The sequence below is a fragment of the Siphateles boraxobius genome, unplaced genomic scaffold (genome assembly GCF_051911475.1).
Source record: "Siphateles boraxobius isolate OS27281-9 unplaced genomic scaffold, OSU_SipBor_1 25, whole genome shotgun sequence".
Taxonomy (NCBI): Eukaryota; Metazoa; Chordata; class Actinopteri; order Cypriniformes; family Leuciscidae; genus Siphateles; species Siphateles boraxobius.
The window spans coordinates 30633825-30640143 of record NW_027508866.1 but is presented as its reverse complement, the minus strand read 5'-3'; the positions used below and the strand labels follow the sequence as shown (position 1 = coordinate 30640143).

General features: G+C 40.8%; 1 long non-coding RNA gene across 1 annotated transcript; it reads right to left on the bottom strand.

Moving 5' to 3' along the window:
* Positions 1–2550: 2550 nt before the first annotated feature.
* On the bottom strand, positions 2551–3101 carry LOC143749593 (uncharacterized). The gene is made up of 3 exons (XR_013207043.1): positions 3016–3101; positions 2853–2932; positions 2551–2568 (listed from the first exon to the last, which is right to left on the bottom strand). It is a non-coding gene; the product is annotated as an uncharacterized LOC143749593 (long non-coding RNA).
* Between the last annotated feature and the right edge of the window lie 3218 nt (positions 3102–6319).

Below are 6319 nucleotides of genomic sequence, written 5' to 3'. Positions count from 1 at the left end.
TTGTGGAGCCTGGGGTGTCTGCAGAGACCGTGTTTTTTTACGGGGGACAGGCAGCTAGCGGATAGTGAGGAGATGTTTGTTGTATGTGACAAAAAATGTTTTGGCTTAAAAAAACGCGTGACATCGCTTTGAGCACCTTTAAGGAACACAAGCTCTTTGACACAGAGATTCCACTTCGGTTTTTTGGCAACATTAATCAGCTGTATACTGTTGCATGTCTTCTGACAAACTATGAAAACGGGCCTCTTGTAAAGGCTTGGGCAAAGAAGCCAGAGTAGTACTTGTCTGTAAATAGCTATTTATTTTTTTGTAATGTTAAAAGTTTTTTCAGCCACTTTGGTAATTGTTCATTTTTAAAAATCTATACAAATGACCAGATGATGGTGGTTGTTCACTTTTAGAAATGTATAAAATTGACTAGAGCGTGTCTAAAAAAATCGATCTAATCTGAATCGATACCAGTACTGTTTTTTTTGTTACATTTTACAATTGGTACGAGGCTGTATCTATTGTTTGTTTACCTATACAAATGGTCATAGGTATTTTTTTTTTACATTTTTGTAACTACTCTCTTTAAATGTACCTTTGTAAATTACTTTTTATTATACATTTTATAGTACCTCATGTTATGTATGCACTGCTGTACATTGTACATACTTTGAATAAAGAACTACTGACTTATTTGCATTTTATATGTTCTTTACCTCACCAGTGCTTTTAAGCCATCTGTAATAAAATAACACTTTCATGTACAGTGAATTATATTTAATGAATAATAACCTTTGTTTATGGCTCCCAAATTACAAATAACAGTTATAAAATACTATTTTTAGGTAATAAAATAATATAGGCTAAACATATATATTAATAGGAAGAACATGCTATTTAATAAATAATAGATTACATATATGTACATCTCATTACATTAGTATACAAATACACAAGAAGCATAGTAATAAAATTAAGAAAACAAAAATGTGTGCAAATATTTTGAAATGTATTGAACTGATAAGAGCTGCTAGATTAGAACTGCCAGTAAGAGAAATAGAGAAGAGAAATTAACAGCATTCTGTAAAAGAAGTGTGACAGGCCATCAAAATCTAATTACATAGGGAAGCATAGAGGTAACCATAAAAAAAGAAATAGTCAATTTTTTCTTTAATTGTTTTGGTGATTTCATTGTCTCTGGGAATCCTCTAAATAAACATGTCTTCCTGTGTGTAGACAACAAAGTCACACCAGTCCAAACCAGAAATCAACATATGGCCCTGGACCTGCCAGAAGTACGAATGAGATTTCCTTAATGTGTGTGTGCCCTCACTGATCTTAATATATGGGCAATCAACATAGCTTGCTACATTGGGGCATTTAATCTCAACAAGGCCAAACACTGCCTGCCCCTTTGGATCATACACGATGCCATCAGGTGATGACCCCATCCAGGGTGCGTCAGGGTGGATAATGAAACCACAGGGATAGTGGTTAACCTCCCTTACTCTGCAGTACTCCTCTACAGCTGCTGGTTCCATGTCAAGCCCCCTCCTCATGTTTGCAGTCTGATGGCTAGGTCTCAGAAGTCTTTTGGCAAGATTTTCGGCAGAGCTCTGTGCCCTGGTGTGACAGTCCTCTCTGAATTTTGAGGAGGTGATGCGGGGCTGCCTTAGCTTGTGCCACTCGATGCAGGAACTCTGCTCTATTGTACTGTTGGCAATTTTGTGTGCTGTCTCTAATGGTGTTGCCAGGGACATCATGTGGTGCTGCTGATGTTCAGTGCAGACAAAAGAGCAGGTAGAGGGTTCCAGCCTGTAACCCTGAAGTGGCAGATGTGGGGGAGAAGGAGCATCTGTGAGTGGACAGGTTTTTGGAACTCGCTTTGCTGGCATGTGATAAGACAACACACTTCCTTCTTGCACTTTCCAAATGCAGAGTCAACCAGAGGAACATTAATGTCCATAGCCATAGTTGTTATCAGTGGAGCCGCATCACTTGGAAGATCATGGTAGACTTCATCTGTAACGGAGCAGGCTTCCGCACCGCTCCCTCTCCGCCACCGGAGGGATCCTTCCCCGGAATATTAACCACCCTTAGTAACTTCACTTCCCATCATGCCGCTTACCTGGGACTGATTACGCGACACACCTGCACCACACTGATTGCACACACACCTGCATGTCATTTACACACACATAAAAGCCACTTCCACACAGCACTTCTCTGCGAAGTATAGTATTGCCCAGGCCTTCAATAACGAGCGGTTATTTTTGAGTTTGCTTTTCTGACTACTGATCTTGGATTGTGTACCCCGACCTCTGATTGTTCTCTGCCTGTCTTGATCCGGATTGTCCTTTGGATTTGTATATTTCTGCCTGCCTTGACCATTGCCTGTGACCCCGACCTTCTCTGTGTTATCTTCGCTGCTACTGTCTGCTGTTGATTTACCCTGCCTGTTTGACCATTCTCATTAAAGCTGCAAATGGATCCCTCAGCGTCTGTGCCATCAACATATCATCCACCCTGGGTGTGGAAAGTTCAGGCAGAGCTGAACTGACACCCTTATACAAGTTGCTCCTATGGAAAAGACACAATCATTTTGTTTTTTTAAATGAGCCATAAAGTAAGTTACATATAAGTTGAACGAACAAACAAAATAAAAAATAAAATAAAAAAGGCTTTATTTTTTTGAAAAGCCATTAGAGATGGTTAGGACTTTCTTGCTTGAACAACTGTCAGTATAAATACTAACAATGGATATTAACATACAATGTGTCTCATATGATCAGATGACTACTTTATTTGAGGTCTCACTGATTATAACAGAAAATGTCTTTAATGATAATAACAACAATACTAACCTGATGCCTTCCACCAGTTTTCGTTCCTTGGGTCTGGCTGAAAGAATCACCATGTCATTAACCAGACCAGGTTTAACACCCTGCATTTAAACAAAAAAAGGTTATCAATAAACAGAAATATCCATAAATAGAATCAAAGTACCCTGTTAGAAACATTAGTTACCATGGTTCTTGGCTTATGCCATTTCTGTTCAGTCTCTGTGCAGCTGTGTGTTGGGGGAACAGAGGTGATTCTTAGCTGGCAATAATGTGCAGTCTGGTACAACAGTACTGCCACATGATTACACAAAGCTGTACCTGTCACACAGGTACACTGGCAGCTTTGTAGCTGCACAGGACGGGCATCCCTAAGCACAACCTGAAAATACACAAATCTGTTACAATAGAATAAAAGTGCAGTTTTTAAAAAGGAGAATGCATGAGTACAGTGAGAATGTTCGACAAAACAAACAATTAATATGTACCGTCGACATATAAAGATGACATAAAAAAACTACTAAATTTGTAGGAGCTAAAATTGTAGCCAAAATATAATTTATTATTAATATAATTATTTCTCACTTTACTCATCATCAACAGTGGACACAGAACGTGTGTCAATGCAGTGAAACAGAATTCAGTTTCTGTGAATCCCAGTGCTTACTAACATACGTTACATATTTAAAAATCGATAAATATTCCAACACACCAATATTATTAATGGTAGGGTAAATTAAATATGTATTTAAAATAACCTTTAGTAGGATTATGTGGTGACTCACAGAAACTTGATCTGACGAACGGAACCTGTCTCATGAAACAGCCTGCACTGAACCTGCAGGATAACTTTCCCTTACGCTCAAGGTGTGAGGCTTTTGGCTTTTCCTCATTGATCTGTAGCACTCAGCCCTAATGGTTACCTCGCCTGTACTTGAATCCTTGTTTGAAACTGACATTGACAAAGGCGTTAGGAAAATTAGATGTGATTGACACATAATAGTGCGTTAAACAGACTGACACAGACGCATACGTTACGCCTGCTGCGCTAGCGTTAATAGCATGCATGCTAAGGACATGTAAACACTACATGTCCAGATCTTACCTTCAAAATTGTGGATGTAGCTTGAAACGTATAGCTTGAAGCTCTTCTCCTTCTAGGTTGTTGATGTATGACACAATGTTTGGATGACTCGACTCACGTCGTTGACCGCAACCCTTGGGACATATTGAAGCGACCGAGTGAAAAACGCCATAGTTGCTATTGACGCTACGTGCGCCGGCGACGCCGGATGTGACCTAGCTGGCTGACTTGGAATGCGGAAGAGAGTGTGCATATAGCCTATTAAAGCACAGGTGTCACCACTTGAACACAACAACTCAAAATTGATCACACTTGTGGCTAATGATATGAGGGAACATATGCAGTAAGCCAGTTCAGAGAGCACTGGTTTGTGAGGCCCTACAATGGATAGAAATCTGAGAGGAAGAGTTTGTGTGAGAGGAGGTCGAGGTGGACAGCGGAGACAAAGAACAGTAATATCTGATGAAATCAGAGCTACTGTGATTGACCATGTTCTTGTCCATGGTATGAGCATGAGGGAGGCTGGACAAAGGGTACAACCAAACATCAGTAGATTCACTGTGTCCACCATAATCCGAAGATTTAGAGAGGAGAACAGGTAATTACCTTTTTTGACATTATAGTACAGTATGTAAATGTTGACAGCAATTACTGTATGACATACTATATACTGTACCACGGTATACTGTAAGTAAATATATGTTTCAGTACATCACTGTACCAATGTACTGTAGTATTGTAATGGAGGGTTGGTCTAACTGTTTGTTGGCCTAGTATTCCATGTATATTTTTTGTAACTCCATGTTCTCTTTTTGTAGAATTGAAAGACTGCCACATGGGGGTGGGAGGACAGGTATGTTCTCCCCACACCAAGAGACCCTAATTGTTGACATGGTCCGAGAGAACAGTGCCATTAAACTGAGTGAAATTCAGCAGAAGATCATTGAGGACCATGTAAATGTTGAGGGTATCAACAGTGTCAGCCTCTCTACTGTTGATCGTGTCCTCAAGCGCAACAGACTGCACATGAAACAGCTATACAGAGTGCCCTTTGATCGCAACTCAGAGTCAAAGACCAAATTTCCAGTATGTACAGGTTGGCATATATCCAGACACATTCAATGTTGATTACTCTAGGTAGTGACTTACTGTAGTGGCCTAAATCACTTTTTCCATATCACTTACAAAACTATATCTATTTCTACAGAGGGTTTTTCAACTGGATGGGATGGAAAGACCCCATGAATACATCTACATGGATGAAGCTGGGTTTAATCTCACCAAAAGGAGAATGAGAGGCCGTAATGTGATTGGCCTTCGGGCCATTGTTGGTGTTTCTGCGGCAGCGTGGTGGCAATGTCACATTATGTGCTGCCATCAGCAATCATGGGGTTGTCCACCATCATGCCAACCTGGGGCCCTACAACACTCACCAGCTCCTCATTTCCCTCAATCACATGCAAGATGCTCTGTTAGGGCAGCAGGATGAGCATCCTATCTGTTGTTGTTTGGGACAATGTGAGTTTTCACAGAGTCCTCCAGGTTAGAGAGTGGTTCAATATGAACCAAGGTTTTATCAATCTTTGCCTTCCACCGTACTCCCCTTTCATAAACCCCATTGAGGAATTCTTCTCCTCATGGCGGTGGAAGGTATATGAACGCCAAACTTACACCAGGGTAAATCTCCTGCAAGCCAAGGGACTTGCCTGTGGTGACATAGGTGTGGATGCATGCCAAGCCTGGATACGGCATGCCAGGGGTATTTTCCCCCGTTGCCTGGCAAGACAAAATGTGGCCTGTGATGTGGATGAAGTCCTGTGGCCTGACCCAGTACGGAGACATGATGCTGTGGCTGAGTAATGCACTTATTTGTATATTTTTGTACTATATTTTTACATGGGCTTACTGTACACGTGGCAAACGCATAAGATTTCTGTTTGTTTTTACAAGTGCTACGTGTAAATGCACAAGATTTCTGTTTTGTCTTTTTGTACAAGTGCTAAATGCACATGTTTTTTTGTTTTGCGACACGCATTTAGCTGACAGCGAACAATAAACATTGATTTCTCGAGCTTCATGTCCTGAGCATTGTGTTTTCTATTTTTCTACGTAGTGTTTAATGACTGTTCAGTAGTGTTTTTAATTTTGATTGACTCGGGGCACGATTTGTCAACATAGTTCAGTTTTGAGCACAGATTGAACTGTTTTGAGGTGAAAGTTTGGTTCCCTTTCAAGGGAACTCGAGCTGCGTTGAGACGCGGTGGGAACGCTCTGCGTGATTGCGTCGTGAAGCATGTGTATAATCAGTCCAATGGAAGAGCTAGACGTCATAGGCGGGTGACATCATAGACCAGGAAGCTATGAAGCACACCTGAAAACAGACCGCGACAGATTCTGTTGCCTTCAG